Source organism: Vulpes vulpes, chromosome 10, assembly GCF_048418805.1.
Source record: "Vulpes vulpes isolate BD-2025 chromosome 10, VulVul3, whole genome shotgun sequence".
Taxonomy (NCBI): domain Eukaryota; kingdom Metazoa; phylum Chordata; class Mammalia; order Carnivora; family Canidae; genus Vulpes; species Vulpes vulpes.
Window position 1 is genome coordinate 16,451,014 of NC_132789.1, and position 22,529 is coordinate 16,473,542.

The 22,529-nt window shown below is 43.9% G+C and overlaps 1 long non-coding RNA gene across 3 annotated transcripts in view; it reads left to right on the top strand.

Annotated features, from left to right (window-relative positions):
* LOC112932883 (uncharacterized) overlaps positions 1-22,529 on the top strand; it is a 51,690-nt gene that overhangs the window by 507 nt on the left and 28,654 nt on the right. The gene's annotated exons all lie outside the window — the stretch shown is intronic.

Genomic DNA, 22,529 nt, shown 5'->3' on the forward strand with positions numbered 1-22,529 from the left:
TTCCAAGCCCCGGGTCCCAGTTTGCTGCCACCCGCACCCCCCAGGGTGTGGAGTCCTCACTGTTTCTCTCACTCCTGGCTCACTCGTCAGCCCCACTCAGACTTGTGTTTGGATTTGGGACAAGCCGGTTCCGGACGCTCCCCGACCTCCCCACCGAGGCTGGGGGAGAGGTCAGTGCCGCCTGGAGCCTCCCGTTTCCAGTTAGGAGGCCTCGGGCTCAGCTGCCCGCCTTCCCCTCCCCCCCCCCCCCCCCCCCCCTTTGGCAGAGTTCTAAGTCCAGCCGGGTCGGATCGGAGGACCCTCAGCTCCCTACCCACCACGTTTGGAGCTGATTCTCTCAGTCCGTTTCGGTCTGAGACCTACTCCCCATGAAGGCAAACTCCTTCACTTCTCCTTCCTCCTCCCTCCGCCTCCACCTCCTGGGGCTCTGAGATCTCTTCCCGTATTTTCACCCAAGACACTTAGGAGTTCCCCTCGCCCTGCCCCCAAACTCCTTCCCTCCCTCTTGGGAACCCTAACTTCCATTCCAGATCACCTCTGGAGCCAGGGGCCACCCTCCCTGTCCCCACCTCGCCACATCCGTCTCCTCTCCTCAATTTCCTGGCTGAGACCAGCCAAGAAAGGGTCAAAGCTGGAGGCTCAGACAGCCACTCCCCCCCCCCACACACACACACCCATCCCTGCTGGGGATCTCGGTGCCACACGAGCCCCTCCCTCCCAACTCACCTCCCACCCCTTCCCCCTTCCCCACCTTAAATCCACCCTGCATAAGCCATTGACGACACTTGATGACCAGCCCCTTGTTGCTCACCTTGACATCCATCCTGCAGTCATCCACCTTTTATTCATGTGTGCTGCAGCTCTGGGCGATATAACCCTGACCTCTGGAACGGTGCCCAGCCCCCTGTTCTCAGTACACCTTCCCTCCCCCTCCCCTAACCACCACACGTGTAAGAACTGAGAGACTCAAGTTAATGGTTTCCTTGGGGACCTTCTGAGAACACCCAGCAGGTATATCCTGCCACCCTAGGCGCTTAACACTAGAAACAAACTTGCTTTTTCCTGTTTGTATTATCCCACTCACCCCACAGTTTCTCAGCATCCCCTGGACTGGGGGTGGGGGTGGGGCACCTCACCCGGCGTATTTCTCACCACCTTGGTACAAACTGGAGTATCAGGTGTGTCCTGGGAGTGACACGGATGAGGGTCAGCAGCTAGCAAATCTGGTGTTAGGGAACTGGCTATTGGGAGATCTAAACCTCAGGTTCTTTGTGAATGAATTGGGGTCGATGGGGGGAGTGCAGGGGGGGCAAGTGAGCATTGATTTCTGTGCTGGTGGTGTTGGACAGGTGGCTTGGAGGGTAGGAAATGGGTAAGGATCATTTATTTAGAGCCAGCCAAGGCTGTGTATATGGTACATCAAGATAGGATCCATTTATTAGCATTCTCCTTCAGGTCCTCAGAGGAGACAGCAGCTCATTTATTTGTCACTACCTGGTTTGAGGCACGGTCGACTTACAGAAGTCTCCTCCTACCATAGGTTCATCTCAGCCTAGCTACTTCAGTCCACTTTGTTCACAGTAGGGGTAGCCCTCACAGGACAATGCAGCTGTAAATGCATGATCCTTGTAGTAAATTGAGGATCTCAGTGGTATTAGGAAAAAAATGATCTTTAGAGCAACTGGCCCAGACTCCAGAATTAGGAGATTAGAGGATGCCATTCCAGCTCTTTCTCTCTACTACTACACACACCGAGCATCACTCAGAGAATGAAAGAATAATTTGCTTTACAGTTAAAAAAACAATCCTTTCCAGAAAGCCAAGGGACAAATGACATTATGCCCAAGCACTAAGTTACAACTTGGCATGCTCATTCATTCTACAAGTATTTATTGAACACCTGCTACCTGCCAGACACTACTTTGAGTGCTATATTCCTAGCACTACCTTTGTGAAACTTGCTTCCCAGAGAAAGGAGTCAGATGAGAAAGAAATAAATAGATAGGTAAATAAATAAATAAATAAATAAATAAATAAATAAATAAAATGTCTGATGTTGATAAGTGCTGTGGAGAATGGAAGGGGGATAGGGAGGGTGGGAAGCATGGAGGAGAGGGTGATAAGCAACTTTAAATCAGTAAATTTATATTGAGGAGTCATGTTTTAGCAAAGACTTCAAAGAAATTAGGTACATTAATCTATTGTATGATCTAGAACCCTCATTTAAGCAGAATGTCTGCATCTCCTGAGTGCAATAATAATTGATATTTATAATTTGACTTTTATTGCTCTAAAACAGTGGTTCCCAAACCCTAATGTGCATTAAAAAATCACCCAGTGATTTTCAGTAGACACAGAGTGGATGGGAGTTCTGAATAATGCATTTTTAAAAAGATTTATTTATCTATTCGTGAGAGATACAGAGAGAGAGAAAGAGACAGAGACACAGGCAAAGGGAGAAGCAGGCTCCTCACAGGGAGCCCAATGAGGGACTCGATCCCAGACCCTGGGATCATGCCCTGAGCCAAAGGGAGACGTTCAACCACCGAACCACCCAAGCATCCCTGGAGAATGTATCTTTTAACAAGTGCATCTATCAGATGAGGCTGATAGCTGAGGTTTTCTTCAGAACACTCTTGAAGAAACATTCCTCTAAAATATACTGAAGAGCCTTCTAGAATGACAACAACAAAATTAAAGATTAAATTACAGTCCATGTGGTTTTAGTGTTGAGAGTATTTCACTGTGTTTTCATTCTTTGAAAATGCAAAGACCAAAGCAAAACCCTGGATTACTCAGAACATTCCATTTCTTGCCCATACAAGAGAAGGAAAATTTTATCGTAAGCTGATTAGGAACCAAATATTTATAGTCAGTGTAAATATTCCCATCATATAGTCAGTCACCCTTCCCATCATTTTTGCCCCAATTTTTCTCTATGTTTTTTCCTTCTCCCAAATTTCTCAACTCAACCTGGAGTCAATGGACCAGGGTAATGAGAGTACTTGACAGGTTGGTTCTGGAACTGCCACTGTTTCTGGTTGAGTAAGTCTAGGGATATACCACTTAGCCTTCTGAGCTTCCACATATTCTCTGAGTTGCTGCAAGATTTGGGTGAGCTCATGTGTATCAAAGTACCTTAAAAATTCTAGAACACTATGGAAAGATAAGGAAGTTCTGTGACTCTGCCTTCCCAGGTCAGTTAATTTGGCCCACGTCAAACTGAGTTACCTTCAAGATGGTATGGTACAGATCAACAGAATAGAATTGTGAGTCCAGAGATACACCCACATGTTCACAATCAACTGATTTTTTATTAAGATACCAACACAATGTAATAGGGAAAAACAGCCTCTTTAAGAAATAATGCCAGGACAATTCGATGTCCACACGCAAAAGAATTAAATTGCACTGCTACCTCACACCATATACAAAAATCAACTCAAAATGAATTAAAAACCTAAATGTAAGATCTAAAGTTATTTTTTAAAGATTTTATTTATTTGAAAAAGAACAAGCGAGAGCACAAGCAGGCAGAGGGGCAGAGAGAGAGGGAGAAATAGACCACTGCTGAGCAAGGAGCCCCAACGCTGGGCTTGATCTCAGGACCCTGGAGTCATGACCTGAGCTGAAGGGAGACACTTAACCAACTGAGCCACCCAGGTACTCATAAGATCTAAAATTATTTAGAAAGAGCAATCAGACATCATTAAAATTAAAAACTTTGGTGCTTCAAAGAACACCACCAAGAAAGTGGAAAAACAACACACAGAATAAAATTTTTTTTGCAAGTTGTATATTTGATGAGGAGCTTATATCTAGAATATACAAAGAAGCCATACAACTCAAAAATGAAAAAATAAGTCAATTAAATGAGCATAGGAGGGGCACCAGGCTGACTCAGTCAGAAGAGCATGTGACTCTTCATCTCAGGGTCATGAGCCCCACATCAGGTGTAGATGGGACTTAAATAAATAAGTAAATAAACTTTTAAAAATTGGGTAAAGGATCTGAATAGACATTGCTCCAAAGAAGATCTATAAATTCCTGATAAGCACTTGAAAAGATGCTTAATATCATTAGCCATCAGGGAAGTACAAATCAAAGCTATGATGAGATACCACCACACAACCACTAGGATCATTTATAATCAAAATGATAGATGATAAGAAGTGTTGGATTTGGAGAAATTGGAACCTTTGTACATTGCTGGTGGGAATGTAAAATGGTACAGGATATGAAAGCAGTCTGAAAAAGCAGATCCTCAAACAGTTAAATATAAACTTAGCATATAATCCAGCAATTCCACTCCTAGGTATATGCCCTCAAAGAAACGGAAACATTATCCATGCAAATCTGGTACATGAAAGTTCACAGCAGCATTATTTTGTAATAGCCAAAAAAGTAGAAGCAACCCAGATGTCTATCAAATCTATGCAATGGAATATTGCTCAACCATAAAAAAAGAGTGCAGTACTGATCCATGCTACAACATGAATGAACCTCTAACACATTATGCCAAGTGAAAGAAGCCAGAAACAAAAGTTCACAAATTGTGTGGTTCCATTTACACAAGGTGTCTTCAATAGGCAAATCCACAGAAATGGGAAGTAAATTGGTGGTTGCCCACAGCTTAGGAAGGTCAGGGTGAGTCTGGGGGCAAATGGAGAATGAATGAGTTACGATGAATGAGTATAGTTTCCTATTTGGGGTGATGAAAATATTCTAAAATTGATTATGGTGATAGTTGTGCAATTCTATGGATATGCTAAAAACTTGAAATATGCACTTTAAATGGATAAATTATATTTTATGTGAATTAATCTTTTTTTAAAAAGATTTTATTTATTTATTTATTCATGAGAGACACACACACAGAGAGAAAGGCAGAGACACAGGCAGAGGCAGAAGCAGGCTCCCTACTGGGAGCCTGATGCAGGACTTGACTGGACTCCAGGACCAGTCTGGGGCCGGAGGCAGGTGCTAAACTGCTGAGCCACCCAGGGATCCCCTATGTGAATTAATCTTAATAAAATTGTTACTCCCCTATCACTTACCTATTATGAACCTTTCTCTTATCCCAGTGCCTATCCATCAAAACAGGTTCACTCATCTCTTGTTTTTATCATTATCACCTTGTTTTTATCATTATCACCATCATCTAGAAATTATTAAGTACTTTCTATACACCAGACACCACACTAAGCACATTTCAAGGATTTTCTTATTTCATTCTCCCATCAATTCTTCAAGGTAGGAACTATGGTATTTTTATTTTACTGACCAGGAAAGCAAGTCTTAGAGAAGTTATTTGTCCAAAGTCACATAGTAAATGGGAAAAGTAACAGTTAAGATTTGTTGAGCAGTTACTATGTTTTAGGCATGGTAGTAGTACTTCAGGAAACTCCTTCAATTCTTACAATAACCCTATATGGCAGGCTCCTATTTTACAAATCCAGAAACAGGCATTGACAGGTAAAGTCGCCAATAAAGATCAGAATGGTGGCAAGCGGGGGAGCTGAAACTTGAATTCAAGTCTGATGTCAGAATCTCCACCATGCACTACTACATTGTATTATCTACGTATTCAATGCATAACAATCCACTTACTAGTATAGATGATTCTGGACTGTTATGCTGGAACAAGAGCTATATAAGGGCAGAGCCCCTGTGCTAAGCCTTTTTGCAATCTCTTTCACCACCATCCCCATCCTCAAGATCATACCTTACATTGGGGGCTTAAGAGTTGCTTCTTAAGTGTTTGCCTAGGACCAGTCACCACGCTAGGAATGAAGGACTCAACAGTGAAGAAGACAGACAGCTATCCCCACTCTCATAGAGCTTACAATCTAGAGACATATACTCACCAGAATTTTCCATGCATCTTTTTTTTTTTTTTTTAAGATTGTATTTATTTATTTGACAGAGAGAGCCAGGGAGCACAAGTAGGGGGAATGGCAGAGGTAGAGAAAGAAGCAGGCTCCCTGCCAAGCAGGCCCAGTGGAGAGCTTGATCCCAGGACTCCAGGACCAGGACCCAAGCCAAAGGCAGATGCTTGAACCGACTGAGCCACCGAGGTGCCCCTGCATACATCTTTTTAACAGAATCATTTTCATCAGTGCAATAATCCAGTATAGCAGGTTCTATTAATATGCTTGTTTTACAGACAGAGAAACTGAGACTCAGACACCTGAAGGGACATGCTCAAGGTCACACAGCTAGCAAGTGGGGGTGGTGGCAGAACCCAGCTAAAAAAAAAAAAAAAAAAAAAGAACCCAGCTCTACCTGACTCAAACATTATGCTACCTTCTGTCCTCATTTTTCCCCTCTGACTTTTCCCCCTTGCCCAGGCAGGGAGAGCATTAAATAAACTATTCTGCTCACCCAGCTGAGAACACCCACAGTCTGTCCAGACCTGCTGACTCTCCCACTTTCTCACTGTCGCTTCCAATGACAGCCAGAGTCGGTTTGATGTGTTGGTGAAAGGGGGATGCTTTCGGAGTTTTATGGTTTCAGCATCTGAAGTCGTCTCTCAGCTGTAATTAACTATTTGATTTCGTCTGGTCAGTTAATAATTCCACAACTCTGGGGCTGAAGGCAAAGAGCATGCCTCCTTTATTTTTTATTTTTTTAAATGTTTATTTTGGGAAACTAAACTGCAGACCTGGAGAACAGAAACCGCAGGTCTGTCCGTTGTGACTGTGGGGAGGGGATGCCAATCTGTTGCCAGGGGCTTCCAATTATACTCAGGACATAAAGGTGAGGGGCTGGCTAGGGGAAGGTTCCATCTAGGAGTCCTGTCCAGGGAACAAAATGTCCTCTCCCTAAAGGGAGAGGTTTTCAGGATCCCGGGGAATTAGTTTTTGGAGTCCATGAATGTAGTAGAAAAAAAAAACATAGGACAGGGAGTTAGGAAGCTGGGGCTCCTTTTTGACCTTGATGCAGGCTCTTTCTCTAAGTCCTACCTAGTTTATTTATCAGCAAAATGGAAGGTGGCCAGATTATTTCAGAGATGGGAAATTGGTTTCAGTTTTTCTATTGATTAGTAGTGGCTGTGGCTAGGCAAAGATAGAAAGCTATGATTGATTAGCAATGTCTGCCATGGGTACAGGTTATCAGGAAATAGTGGAAAGAGTGCCATATATTTGCCTTCCCTACGCTATTCCTATATCTTTTCCAGTTTTGGTCTTCTATAAACTTTAGAGCACAAAGTGCAAAGATCAAGGGAGGGCTATGCAGCCATCCCCAAGGGTGAGGCAGCCAAGACAGGAACCACCAAAATGACAACTTCATTAATGGCAACAGTACATGATTCTAAATGTGGAGGGAAAGGTCTGAAAGGATTTACACCAAACTGTAAACCATTAATATCAAATTGTTAACAAGGGGGTGGTGTATGTTGTGTGTTGCTACGTGTATGGATTTTTTTGAGTATGGATTTATTTTAATGATAACAAAACATAGTAAAAAAATAATTTGAAAGAGAATATTTAAAGATTTTTTTTAAAGATTTTATTTATTCATGAGAGAGAGAGAAGCAGAGACACAGGCAGAGGGAGAAGCAGGTTCCACGCAGGGAGCCCAACGTGGGTCTCGATCCGGGGACTCCAGGATCATGCCCTGGGCCAAAGGCAGACGCCAAACCGCTGAGCCATCCAAGGATCCCCTAAAGATTTTTTCAAGAACAATAATAGCAGCATTATTCATCATAGTCAAAATTTGGAAATAATTCAAATGTCCATCAACAGGAGAATTAAAAAACCATGATATGTATGCGTATGATATACTCATACAGTGGAATACTACACAAAAATTAAAAGGGACAAATAAATAGTATATGGATGAATTTCAAAAACATTGTGTTAGCCAAAAGAAGCCAGACACACACAGAATACATACTGTATGATTGCATCCACATAAAGTTCTAGAACAGGCAAAACTAATCTATGGGGGAGAGAAGGCAGGATAGTGTTTATCTTTGGGGGAAAGGGAGCAGATACTGACTGGCAATTAAAAGAGAATTTTCTGGAGGATGAAAATGTTCTATACTAGTATTGTCCAATAGAAATAAGATGCAGAATGCTCAGTCAATTGAGTATTTGGCTCTTGATTTCAACTCAGGTCATGATCTCAGGGTCAGCAGATTCAGCCCATCAGGCTCTGTGTTCAGTGCAGTCTGCTTGAGATACTTAATTTCCCTCTTCCTCTGCCCTGCCCCTAGTTATGTTCTCGCTCTAAATAAATAAATAAATAAACAAACAAATAAATAAAATGCAATCCACAGCTGTGAACCACATATGCAATTTTATTTTATTTTAAGATTTTATTTATTTATTTGACACACAGAGAGAGCACAAGCAGGGGGAGCAGGGGGCACAGAGAGAGAAAGAAGCAGACTCCCCAGTGAGCAAGAAGCCTGGTGCGCAGCTCAATCCCAAGACTACGAGAACATGACACCAGCCAAAGGCAGACATGTAACAGACTGAGCCACTCAGGTACCCCCCACATATGTAATTTTAAATTTTCAGTAGCCACATTTAAAAAGTAAAAGAGAATAGGTAAAATTAATTTTATAATATATTCTAAGCATTACATTTCAGCATGTAATTAATATAAAATCATTAATGATATATTTTACATTTATTTTTTTTAATATTTTATTTATTTACTTTGAGAGAAAGAGAGAGCAGGAAAGAAAGAGAGCATGAGCAGCGCAGAGAGGCAGAGGGAGAAGCAGACTCCCCACTGAGCAGGGAGCCTGATTCGAACTCCATCCCAGGACCCTGGGATCATGACCTGAGCTGAAGGCAGATGTTTAACCAACTGAGCCACCCAGGCACCCTATATTTATTTCTTAAATAATCTTTTATATCCAATGTATATTTTGTGCTTATGGTACTTCTTAGGTCAGACCAGCTACATTTCAAGTGTTGAGTGCTAAATGGTCACTGTAGTAGATGTATCTTAGTCTGAGTTGTGGTTATATATAAAAAATTATCAAATTATAAACTTAAAATTTGTGCATTTTACTTTGTGTAATTATAGCTCAAAAAAAGAAAGAATGAAACTTTACTAAAACAGTAAAATTTTTAAATTTAAAAGGGGGCTAAGATTGGGATGTCTGGCTGGCTCAGTCTGTAGAACATGCGGCTCTTGATCTAGGGGCCATGAGTTCAAGTCCCACATTGGGTATAGAGATTACTTTAAAAAAATAATAATGATAATAACAGGGTGCTAAAATGAGAGAGTGGGGATAGAGTAACCAGGCAAAGAAAGAATGGATTACATCCATCCATAAATCTGTTTCTCATCTTAGCAGGAAAATCCACCAGCACTCAGGATCCCCAAGGCTGGGTTAGAAAACCACAAAAGATCAGTTGGTGGAATCTAATCAAGAGTTTAGTCTTCAGGGGTGCCTGGGTAGCTTAGTTAAGCATCCAGCTCTTGATTTAGGCTCAGGTCATGATTTCAGTGTTGTGAGATCTAGCTCCATGCTGGGCATGGAACTTGCTTGAGATTCTTTCTCTTCTTTCTCTCCCTCTCACTCTGCCCATTGTCTTCAGTATTATATCCTAATTTTCTAGTGTATTACATGAGAAATACACTATTTGTTACTAGTAACAAAAGTAGATCCTGACAACTTTCTGAGCCCTTGCCAAATGTTTAGGATGGTGCTAAGAATTTTCCATCATGATCTCATTATTTAATCCTCTCCACAGACCTCTGAGATCAATTTCCCTTATGATCCTCCCATTTTGCGACTGGGAAACCAAGGCTCAGTAACTTGCCCAAGGTCACTCTACTCAGGAGTAGCAAAGAGGGGATTTCAACACAGATCTCCTAGCTTCTGTTCTGGTATTTTTACCACTTCCTCTACTGAAGGCTGAAAATGCTTTACTTGGTTTATAACAGATAAATAAGTAAATCAGGGGGCAACTGTGGCTCAGAGGTTGAGCGTCTACCTTCAGCTCAAGTCATGATTCCAGGGTCCTGGCATAGAGTCCCACATCAGACATAGAGCGGCATCACCAGATAGAGTGCCGCAGAGCAGGGAGTCGGCTTCTCCCTCTACCTATGTCTCTGCCTCTCTGTGTGTGTCACTCATGAATAAATCAATAAAATCTTAAAAAAGAAAAGAAAAGAAAAAAGTTAATCAAGAAAGAAAAGAAATAAGCAGATGAGGAAGAGTGGACTCAAGATTATGTCTATAAATAATATCACCTTTGCTCTCTGGCCTTCAGACATGTTCTTCTGAGACAAAGAGGAAGAGTTGGGTTATGTAGAGCTTCAGGCATTCTTATCTGAATGCCCATGGAAGCATGCATCACACGGGAATGCCATTCATCAGGAATGTCCCAATTTCAAAAGGTTGAGAACAGCTGCCACAGAGAGCCTCTAATGTCCCTTTCTTGCTCTACAGATAGAGAAACTTAGAGATCAGATGGTGGTGTCTTGCCCAAGGTCAAACACCTGTTTGACCTGTACTTGGTGATTCCATCTTTCCAACTTCTCTTCCCTTGAATGAATTAAATATGCTTTCTCCACGGTGTCACTTATTTTAGAAATATTTTTTTCTTCTTCTTTTTTTAATCTTTTTCAAAATTTTTATTTATTTATTCATGAGAAACACCGAAAAAGAGGCAGAGACACAGGCAGAGGGAGGAGAAGCAGGCTCCATGCAGGGAGCCTGATGCAGGACTTCATCCCAGGACTCCAGAACCACGCCCTGGGTCGAAGGTGGCGCCAAACCGCTGAGCCACCCAGGGATCCCCTCTTCTTCTTTTTTTAAGTTTTATTTGTTTAAGTAATCTCTACACTCCACAAGGGGCTGGAATTATGACCTTAAGAACAAGAGTCACATGCTCCTCTTACTGAACCAGCTAGGTGCCCCATTATTTTAGAAGTATCTAAATACTCCTGGGTGCCTGGCTGGTTCAGTTGGTAGGGCATGCAACTCTTGATTTTGGGGTCATGAGTTCAAGTCCCATGTTAAGTATAGACGATAGATAGATAGATAGATAGATAGATAAAAATAAACATTCCTGAATGAGACTTGCTGCCATCCTAAAGGGACATATTATATCAAGCAAAATATGAGGAACTTAAGAGAGCTTTGGAGGCGTGGGGAAGGGAGAGAGTATAACAGGTTGGAGAGGAAAGGGAAAATTGGCATGCGACCTAGATCAGGAAGGTAGGAGTGGTTAATCCCCAAAAGAGAGCCAGTGGGTACCTGTGTTGGGTGAATTGTGTACTTCTCATCTGCCCAACTATTGCCCTGCCTCTACTGTCCAGCATGGTGCTGGGTCTACAATAAGGCTCAGTTAGGGAACACCTGGGTGGCAAAGTTGGTTAAGCGTCTGCCTTCTGCTCAGGTCATGATCTCGGGGTCTTGGGATAGAGCCCTGGGTTGGCCTCCTTGCTCAGGGAGAAGGAGAGTCCTTCACCTTCTCCCTCTGCCCCTCCCCCCTGCTCATTCGTGTGCTCTCTCTCTCTCTCTGTCTCTTAAATGAATAAATAAAATCTTGGGGAAAAAAGGCTCAATCAGTGTTAGTTGACTGAGGCAAGATGGAACTCATCAGAAATGTAGAGAGAAGGGTACATTCATTCATTCATTCAACACTTACTAAATGTCTATTATGTTCCACCCATAAAGCTAAGTGCTTTACCTGGGACTTAAGTCAAATGTCCTAACTGTCCCCAGGCCCATGTCTCTCTGTCTGACATAATAGAACAACAACAGTAGGAGTAGGAGTTATAATTACCATCTATCACATGCTTACAATGTGCCATGTGCTTTGCTAAACAAGTTACATTAATTGACTCATTTAGTATTGCTCCCCCCCCCCCCGCCCCGCCTCAAACTGAGGTATACACAACAAAGATATAAGATGGTGGAATTTGAATACAGGCAGAATCTAAACTACTCTTTTTAAAATGTATTTATTTTAGAGAGAGAGATCATTAGCAAGGGGAGGAACAGAGAACGAGGGACAAGCAGACTCTGTGCTGAGTGCAGAGTCAGTCTCAAGGCTTGATCCCACAATCCAGAGATCCTGACCTGAGCCAAAATCAACCGATGGGGCTACCCAGGCGGACCCCCCCACACACACTTTTCAAAGATTTTATTTATTTATTAGAGAGACAGGGGGCACATTCACGCACATATAGTGGGGGGAGGAGCAGAGGGAAAGGGACAAGCAGACTTTGCGCTATATGCTGAGCCTGACGAGCCTGATGAGCCAGACTCTGAGCTCAGTTTCACGACCCCGAGATCATGATCTGAGCTGAAATCAAGAGTCAGCTGCTTAACCAATTGAGCCATCCAGGAGACCCACTTTTTTTAAAAAGTAAACCCTCCCCCTAATGTGAGGCTTGATCTCATGACCCCAAGATCACGAGTCTCGTGCTCTACTGACTGAGCCAGTCAAACACCCCTAAACCATTCTTGAATTCAATCACTTCTTTCCATCTTCTTGTTCACCATGCAAGTCTGGGCACCACGTCCTCAGCAAGATGTCTGTAATAGCATATCTGATCATACAGAAACTACTGTTACCCTCTGTTCGAGCTCCGGTGACTTCCCTGCACTGCTGGAACACAATCCAAACTTTCACAGTGGCCTACAAAGCCCTGCACAATCTGGCCCCTGCCTCTCTCCAGTTTCATGTCCCCCACACCCTACCTCCCTTCCACTCCACTGGCCTTTCAGAGCCTGACATCACCAAGCTCTTTCTCAGCTGGGGGCCTGTGAACAGCCTTCCTCCAGCCTGGAACATCCATCCTTTAGCCTGGAGCACTCTTCTGCTACAGCACCCTGCCCTCTGCCTGGAGCAGCCTGCCCTTAACCCAGCCTGCAGTACTTGCTTATCCTAGAGCACTTTCATCTTAGCCTAGACCTCCTCCCCCAACCTGATCACATTTGCCCCAGACTGGAACACCCCCCTCTCCCTTCTGTGCTTGGTTATTTCCTTTCCATCTTTCAGATTTTAGCATAAATGTCTATTTCTCAAAAAGAAAAGATGTCACTTTCTCGGGAGACTTCCCTGATCGCTTCTCTGATCCCTTATTCTTTCCTTTCCCCCATGTTTTTCCCCTGTAACACTTGCCACTGTGTGTGTGTGTGTGTGTGTGTGTGTACTGCTTATCTGTGACAATGTCTGTGAATCCCTAGGTCATAAACTGCTTGAAATTAAGGATTGTTTTCTTCTTATTCCCTATTGTTTGGCTGGCACACAGAGTAGGCACTCTATAAATCTTGGTGAAATGAACAAATAGGGGGATCCCTGGGTGGCGCAGCAGTTTAGCGCCTGCCTTTGGCTCAGGGCACGATCCTGGAGACCCGGGATTGAATCCCACGTCGGGCTCCCGGTGCATGGAGCCTGCTTCTCCCTCTGCCTGTGTCTCTGCCTCTGTCTCTCTCTCTCTCTCTCTCTCTGTGTGACTATCATGAATAAATAAAAATTAAAAAAAAAAGAACAAATAGGTAAATACTGTGGTAGACATGTTACCCTCCTTAGAAATGAAGTGTAATAGTCTCCAATCCCCCTTATCCCCGGTTTCACTTTGCATGGTTTCAGTTACCCCCACTGTCAAATGTGGGTTCAGAAACAGATGATTATCCTTCTGACTATCCTCAGATGGTCAATGTAGCCTACGCTATGTCACAATGCCTACAATCATGTACCTCACTTCATCCCATCACATGTAGGCATTTTATCATCTCACATCATCACAAGAAGCAAGGAGTTCAGGACCTGGGTGGCTCAGTGGTTGAGCAACCTTTGGTTCAGGTCATGATCCCGAGGTTCTGGGATCCAGTCCCACATCGAGCTCCTTGTGAGGAGCCTGCTTCTCCCTCTGCTTATATCTCTGCCTCTCTCTGTGTGTTTCTCATGAATAAATAAACAAAATCTTTTAAAAAAAGGAGGGGTTTAATACAATAAGACATTTTGGGAGACAGAGAGACCATATTCTCACAACTTTAATTTCAGTAAATGGGTATAGTTGTTCTATTTTATGATCAGTTCTTGTTGTTAATCTCTCACTGTGCCTAATTTATAAATGAAACTTTATCAAAGGTATGGCTGTATAGGAAAAAACACAGTATACCTAGTGTTTGGTACTAGCTTCAGTTTCAGGCATCCCCTGAGGTTCTTGGAATGCATCCCCTGAGGATAAGGAGTGAGGGGGACTACTGTGATCATAGTAATCACTGTTGTTTATCGATCTCTTATTGCAGAACAAGCACTTTCACATGCTATTTCATGTACTCAGATAAATATTATACATATATAATTATTACTATCTCTATGTTATAGATAAGGACACTGAGGTTCAGAGAACTGTCACCACTTGGCCAAGGTCACATGGCTTCAAACCAGGCCTCTCCTCTCCAGATAGGACTCGCCCACCATGCCACATTGCCATCCAGAGAGCAGATCCAGGCCCTTTATCCCTGCTTCCCTCTCCTGTCTCTGCCTTCAGTTCCTTCAATGAGGGCTTCCTGCCTTGAATTCTTTAGCTGAAAGAAGAGGATCAGAGGTCTGTCAGGATCTGGCTCCTTGATACAGTCAGTAATGATCATTGTTATTGTTAACTGAGAGGTGACCAGGTGGCAGACCCTGCATTCCTTCATATACCTTCACAGAGCCCTCATGGCCATGCTATGAAGTGAGGACTATTATCCAAGGGTCAGGAAGGCAAAGCTACTTTCCTGAGGTAAGACAACGAGGAAATAGAGCCAGGGTTCCAACACTTGTCCTTCTGTTATCAGACTTTGTGACCCATAAGAGGGAAGACAGATCCACTCCGGAGGATTCACTCCCACACCATGCCACAGCAGTTCCAGCTGTCTCTTTAGAAGGACTGCTGATATGACTCTGTCATCAGGACCAGCAGGTGCCAGAGAGGGTTGAGAGCCTTGGGAACAGTCAGGATGATCTACCAAGAAAACACCAGGCCTTCTATGTGTATTTTTTCTATTTCATCTTTTAAAAATTTATTTTGTGTATGTTTTATAACACAGTTATTATAACAGCATAATTGTACACCTATATATGAATAGGTAAATCTACATATATAAGTAACATGGGCTCAAAGATTGTTTCCTCTTAGGGGTGTATAATCACAAAAATTTGGAGGTCATTGGTTAACACAGTAAAGACAAGGATTGAAATAATTATATAGAATATCTACATTTAAAAGAATGATGTTGGGCAGCCCGGGTGGCTCAGCGGTTTAGTGCCGTCTTCAGCCCAGGGTATGATCCTGGAAACCTGGGATCAAGTTCCACGTCAGGCTCCCTGCATGGAGCCTGCTTCTCCCTCTGACTGAGTCTCTGCCTCTCTCTCTGTATGTGTCTCTCATAAATAAATAAACAAAATCTTAAAAAAAAAAGAAGAAAAGAACGATGTTAGGGGGCACCTGGGTGGCTCAGTCAGTTAAGCATCTGACTGCAACTCAGGTCATGATCTTGGGGTCCTGAGATCAAGCCCGGAGGGGGGCTCCCCACTCAGCAGGGAGTCTACTTCTCCTTCTCCCTTTTTCCCTACACCTATTCGTGCTCTCTCTGTCTCTCTCTCAAATAAACAAAATATTTTTTAAAAAAAGAATGATGTTTGGCCCCTACCTCTTTTTTTTAAGACTTTATTTATCTATGCATGAGAGACACAGAGAGGCAGAGACATAGTCAGAGGGAGAAGCGGGCTCCATCTGGGGAGCCCAATGCGGGACTCGATTCCAGGACCCCAGGATTACAACCTGAGCCAATGGCAGACACTCAACCACTGAGCCATCCAGGTGCTCCAACCTCACATCATATTTAAAAATTAATGCAAAGTGGATCAAAAGTCTAAAACTATAAAACTCTGAGCAGAAAACAAGGGTAAATCTTCATGACTTTGGATGTATCAATGGATTCTTAGTTATGTCCCCAAAGCAGAAGCAACAAAAGAAAAATTGAACCTCATCAAAATTAAACACTTTTGTGCTTCAAAGGACACAATCAAGAAAGTGAAGAGACAACCTATAAAGACTGGGAAGAAATACTTGCAAGTTTTATAACTGATAGGGGTCTAGTATCCATAATATATATTAAGAACTCTTATGGGCAGCCCTGGTGGCTCAGCAGTTTAGCGCCGCCTTCAGCCCAGGCAATGATCCTGGAGACCTGGGATTGAGTTCCACATCGGGTTCCCTGCATGGAGCCTGCTTCTCCCTCTGCTTGTGTCTCTGCCTATCTCTCTCTCTCTCTCTCTCTTTCCCTGGTCTCTTGGGAAAAAATAATTAAAATCTTGAAAAAAAAAAGAAACTCTTACAACTCAATAATAAAAAGACAACTAACCCACTGAAATTAATTAATTAATTAATTAATTAATTAATTAATTTCAATAGTGGTCTCAACACCCAACGTGGGGCTTGAGCTCAATGACCCTGAGATCAAGAGTCACATGCTCTACTGACCAAGCAAGCCAGGCACCCTGGAAAATAACTCATTTTAAAATGAGCAAAAGAGGGGCAACTCTTGATTGCCTAATGGGAGATAGGGTGGGCGATGGACAAAATGGATGAAAAGGATTAAGAGGTACAATCTTCCAGTTATAAAATAAATAAGATACCTGATATAATGCACAGCATAGGGAATATAGTTGACAATATTGTAATAACTTTGGGGTTTTTTAAATATTTATTTATTCTAGAGAGAGAGTGTGTCTGTGTGCCAGGGGAAGGGGCACAGGGAGAGGGAGAGAAACTCAAGAAGAGTCCACACCCAGTATGGAACCCCATGCAGAGCTCCATCTCTGACCCTGAGATCATGACATGAGCCCAAATCAAGATTCAGACATGCTTAACCAACTGAGCCATCCAAGTGTTGTATGTTTTTTTCTTTTGTAAGATTTTATTTTTAGAGGTACCTGGTTGGCACAGACAGTTGGTCATTCAACTCTTGTTGAATCATGAATCTAGATCATGACTAGAATCATGATCTTGGTGTCGTGGGATTAAGCTCTGAGTTGGGCTCTGCGTCCAGCGGAGAGTCTGCCTCAGATTCTTTCCTCCTCTTCTTCTGCCCCTCCCACTCATGTTCTCTCTCTCTCTCTCTCTCTCTCTCTCTCTCATTAAAATAGACAAATAAGTCCTTTTCTTTAAAAAAATATTTTTTTTATTTATTCTGAGAGACACACAGAGAGAGGCAGAGACGTAGGCAGAAGGAGAAGCAGACTCTCCACATGGAGCCTGATGTGAGACTTGATCCTGGAACCCCAAGATCACGCCCTGAGCCAAAGGCAGACGCTCAACCAGTGAGCCACCGAGGCATCCCTAAATAAGTCATTTTTTAAAAATATTTTATTTTTAACTAATCTCTACACCTAACGTGGGTTTCAAACTCACAACCCCAAGATCAAGCATACTGTGCCCCACTGACTGGGTCAGTCAGGCACCCTTGTAACAACTTTATATGATGACAGATGATAATAAGAGTTACTGTGGTGGCTATTTTGTAATGTATATAAATATTGAATCACAGTGTTGTACACCTGAAATAAATACAATATTATACGTCATTTATTCTTCAATTAAAAAAAATAATGGCGCACCTGGCTGGCTCAGTCAGTAGGGCATGGACCCTTGATCTCAGGGGGTATGAGTTCAAGCCCCACATGGGAGGGTAGATGTTACATTAAAAAAACACAATATAATCTTTCAAATAAATAAATAAGATCTTTAAAACAATAGAAATAAGGAAGGAAAAATGCTCAGCATCATTAACCATAAGGGAAACACAAATCAAAGCCACAATGAGATACCACTTCATGCCCACTAGGATGGCTAAAATTTTTTTTTTTTTAATTTGAGAGAAAGAGATAGAAAGAGCAGGAGCAGTGTGGGCAGAGAGAGGGAGAAGTAGGCTCCCCACCGAGCAGGAAGCCCCATGCAGTTCCATTCCAGGACCCCAGGATCATGACCTGAGCCAAAGGCAGGCGCTTAACCAACTGAGCCAGCCAGGTACCCCAGAATGGCTATAATAATAGTAATAATAATAATAATAATAATGAAACAAGTTAAGGAAAATTACAAGAGTTGGCAAGAATGTGGAAAAGTTGAAATCTTCTGCACATTACTAGTAGGTACGTAAAATGGTATGGTGCTATGGAAAACACTTTGATGGATCCTCAAAATATTAAACATGGAATTACCAGGACACGTGGGTGGCTCAGCGGTTGGTCTCAGAGTGTGATCCTGGAGTCCTGGGATCAGGTCCTGCATCAGGCTCCCTTGCATGGAACCTGCTTCTCCCTCTGCCTGTGTCTCTGTCTCGGTCTCTCTCTCTCTCTCTCTCTCTCTGTCTCTCATGAATAGATAAATAAAACCTTTAAAGATAGATCTTATCTATCTATCTTAAGATAAACAAAGAACTATCTATGACGCATCTACTAGCCATCTATCTGAAAGAATTGAAAACAGGTATTCAAACAAAAACTTGTACTTGAATGATCCTACCAGCATTCTTCACAGTAGCCAAAAGGTGGAAACTACCCAAATGCCCATCAAGTGATGAATATTAAATGAAATGTGGCATATCCATACAATGGAATATAATTCAAGCATAAAAAGGAACAAAGTGCTGACACCTGCTATGACGTGGATGAACCTCAAAAACATTATTCTAAGTGAAAAAAGCCAGACACAGAAGGTCACATATTTTATGATTCCATTTATATGAAATATCCAGAATAGATAAATCCATAGAGATAGATCAGTGGTTGTTGGGGGTAGGGGTGGTGGCAGAATGGGGGTGACTAGTTCAGGAGTATGGGCTTTGACTCTGGGGTGATGAAACGTTCGGGAACTAGACCGGAGTGATGGTTGCACAACATTGTAAATGTACTAAATGCAACTGAATTGTACACCTTAAACTACTTAAGTTAACCTCAATAAAACAAAAATAATGAAAGAAATTCATGATCGTGATAAGAAAATCTTTTTAAACAACACAGAATGGCACCACGTGACCTCTGTTCCACTTCCCATTTGTACTCTCCAAAGGAAATGAACAGATGCCACAATTTAGTATGTACTCTTCTTCAAAGGTTTTCTATATAGAGATGCACACTATGTGTATATGGGTATTTATGTGCAGATATTTCCTCTTTCTTTTACACAAGTGGGATTATGTTACTCTCAGCATATCGCCTTTTTTCCCTTGGCAATATATCAATGACCATTCCATATCAATACGTTTTTCTTAATGACTCCATTGTCTGGAAGTACCATACTCTCCCCACCTCTCCATCCTCAGAGTCCTCAACTCCCCTCCTGCCACACACTCCTCTGTGACTTTGACCTCCATTGTTGCTTCTTCCCATGGCATTGTGAGGAGTCGCTAATATTCAGCAGGTGCCTGGCCCCAGGGGCTTTGTGAAAATGACAGCTCTCTTCTCCCTCACTCTGCTACCCTAGACCAGCTGAGGGTACTGAAGCATAATGCTGGAGAGTCTAGACTCCCCCTCTCGCTAGCTGTGTGACCTCGGGCAAGTTCCCCAGCCCCTCTGCACCTCAGTTCCCTCCCCTGCGTTAAAGATAGTATCAGTCCTACAGGGTGAAGCTGGTGAATCTGAGCACAGGGTCCAGCTCAGAGCGGGCTGCCCTCATCTGATCCTTCAGGAGGAAAAGGTGGGCCAAGCCCCGGGTCTGTGGCCACCTGCCTTTGGGTAGGGCTCTAATGCGGGGTGCTGAGGCGGGAAGGTGAGGCCGAGCTGGGCGGCCCTGGGAACCCGCGAAGGAGGCTAGGCTGAAGTGGAAACGATTAGAATGAGAACAAACTGGCTCCTGAATAGAAGCTTTTATTCCTGCCGGAGAGGGCTTTGTTCCGTAAACACGTGACACACAAAAGCCTCTACTTGAATTCGGGAACCCTAATTGGTTCTCAGGTGGGGGAGGAGAGGGGTGTCCGGATTTAGGGATTCCTTAAAGGGACGATACTATGGAGAGCTGGGCTCAGGGTTCGTTCTCATTGTCAGGGGGAGGGGAGGGGGGAGGGAGGAGAGCTGGACCAGTGGGGGTGGGGCAGCTGTTCAGAAGAGGAGGGGGAAGGGAGAGGAGGAGAGATGGGGAGAGAGGGAGAAGCGTGGAGAAACTCACAGGCCCTCAGCCCCTGGCCCAGTGCCTAGAAAATAGTAGGCTGGGAGGGAAGGGAAGGGAAGAAAAGAGAAGGGAAGGGAAGTGTTGGAGGGAGGGAGAGAGGGAGGAAGGGAATCCTCATTTCTTATGGAGTCCCAGAAGCCCAGCCTGGTTAGGGCCCTTCCTCTCACCTCACTCTTACCTTCTCTTCCGCTGCTCCAACTCCAGGGCTGCCTTTCAGCGCCTCAACACTTCAAACCCCACCCTGCCCCAGGATCTTTGCACTTGCTCCTCTGCTACACTCTCCTGCCCCATCTTTGAAGGTTTAGCCTAAAGTTCAAGTAGCACTTTCCCAAGAGAAGCCTTCTTGGACACCCATGACTCTAGCACATCATCTCATTTTACTCTATTCAAGGCCCTCATCATTCACAGAAATTACTTGATTGTTGTCAGGTGCCAACTCCAGGATAGCAGAATAACTGAATATGTCTATCTCACACTCAGTTCGTCCTCAGTTGTCAGCACAAAGCTCAACACACAGTACATGATCAGAAGAACCGAGACTGGCTAGCTGGCTAAGTGGGAAAGGGGTAGTGGCCACAGTAACTGCCATCCCTTCCTGCCCCCTGAACCATTGTTGTTAGGAGTAGCTGAGCTTAGGCCTCCTTTTGAAACCTTCTAGCTGGGTGGCCTTGGGCAAGTCATTTTGCCTCTCTGAGTTCATTTTGCTCTTCTTTGAACAGTGTAGATAGAACTCACCTCACATAGGTGTTTCAAGGGTTGAAGAGAGAATTTAAGTGCTGAATGCAGACTGGCATATTAAGGGCACCTAATAAATGGGGTGGCCCTGGGAACCCACAAAGGAGGCTAGGCTGAAGTGGAAACAATTAGAATAAGAACAAACTGGCTCTTGAATGGTTACATTGGTAGTAAATAACACAGTGGATGTTTCTATAGAAGGCAGAGAAAGGATGCCCATTTCCTGAGCCCCAACCATGTGACATGCACTCCCAAGTGGTATTTTAGTGAATGCTTATAAAACACATTTGAAGCGAGTTTTGTCCCCATTTTATGAATGAGAAAACTGAGCCTCAGAGGTTAAGAGGCCTGCCTAAGATTATATAGTTGATAAGTGGCAGAGTTAGGATCCAAACCCAGCTTTATCTCTGTGCTCTGCCCAGTCTAACTCAAGTGCTCTGTTTGACTCCTATTGCCAGGAGGCTGGAGGGGCAAGGGGCAGGAAGGGGGGGTTGTTTAGTACCCTGAGAATGGAATGGGCAGAAGGAAGACCCTCAAGGACCTGCAAAGGTGGGGCTCTCTCAGTGCTCTCCATTAGCACCCAGCATGGGGCCTCATTATATCAGTAGGTAGAGACTTGAGCATCCACACAGGCTCTGTGCTTTTGACTTATTTGAGCACCTACTCTGTGCCAAGCACCAAGATACAGCTCTGAATAGGATATATCCTGTAGTTGTGCACTAATGAGGCCAAGAAGGGTTGAAACAGGAAGCTCTTTGAAATCACTAGTGAGGATAGTCATTTTTCCGTATGGCCCAGGGTGCTGGCACCCACACTTTGCCAGAGCTGGAGGTACTGTTGGGACCTTTCCCTGCTCCCAGCCCCAGGCTGGGTCCTGGGTGATGGGGCCCTTTAAGAAGATTGTGTCTCCCCTATTTACCCCCCCCCCCCCCCCCCATAATTAGCCAGCTAAAGAAAGAGCGGGCTTGAAATGGGATTGTGCAGACCCAGCTTTGGGCCCCAGGACGCTAGATCGGGATTGTTATGCTAATCGCCTGAGATCAGCAGTTCCCGTGCCCTTCAGATGGCAGGTAGCTGATGCCGGGCTCTGCCCAGCGGCTGTGGCTGCAGTTCTGCAAGAGGGTTGGGCTTTTCCTCCGGCTTCCTGCTTCCTCTGCCCGCACCCCCCACCCTGTCAGACTCGCCCTGCCTGTCCTCCCACTTGCCCGGTGGCTGGGAGGCTTGGCCTCTCCTAGAAATGTCCAACCCAGCTCTTTCCATTCTCCAAAGAGAAATCAGGCCCCACAGCCACCTGCTTGCCTTTAGGTTGGGTGCTATTGGAGGACACAGAGACGGGAAGGGGAAGGTGCCCAGTTCTCTTTTCCAGGCTGAGCCTCATCCTTCCTGGGTCCTTCCTGTTTCCCCAGCTCTGGAAACCACACTGGGTGATTGGCTTTGTCTCTTGCTAACTGGCCATCACAAGCAAGTGACCGCCTCCCAGAGCCTCGGTTTCCTCATCTGTAAAATGGGCTGATAATCACAGCACCTGCCTCAAAAGTTTGAAATGAGGATGCAGTGAGGGCAGGCATCAATCCAGAGCTTGATAGGGGCCCTGATGTAGACCACCCACTACATGCTCAGCCCTTTTAGATGGCATTATCCCATTTTGC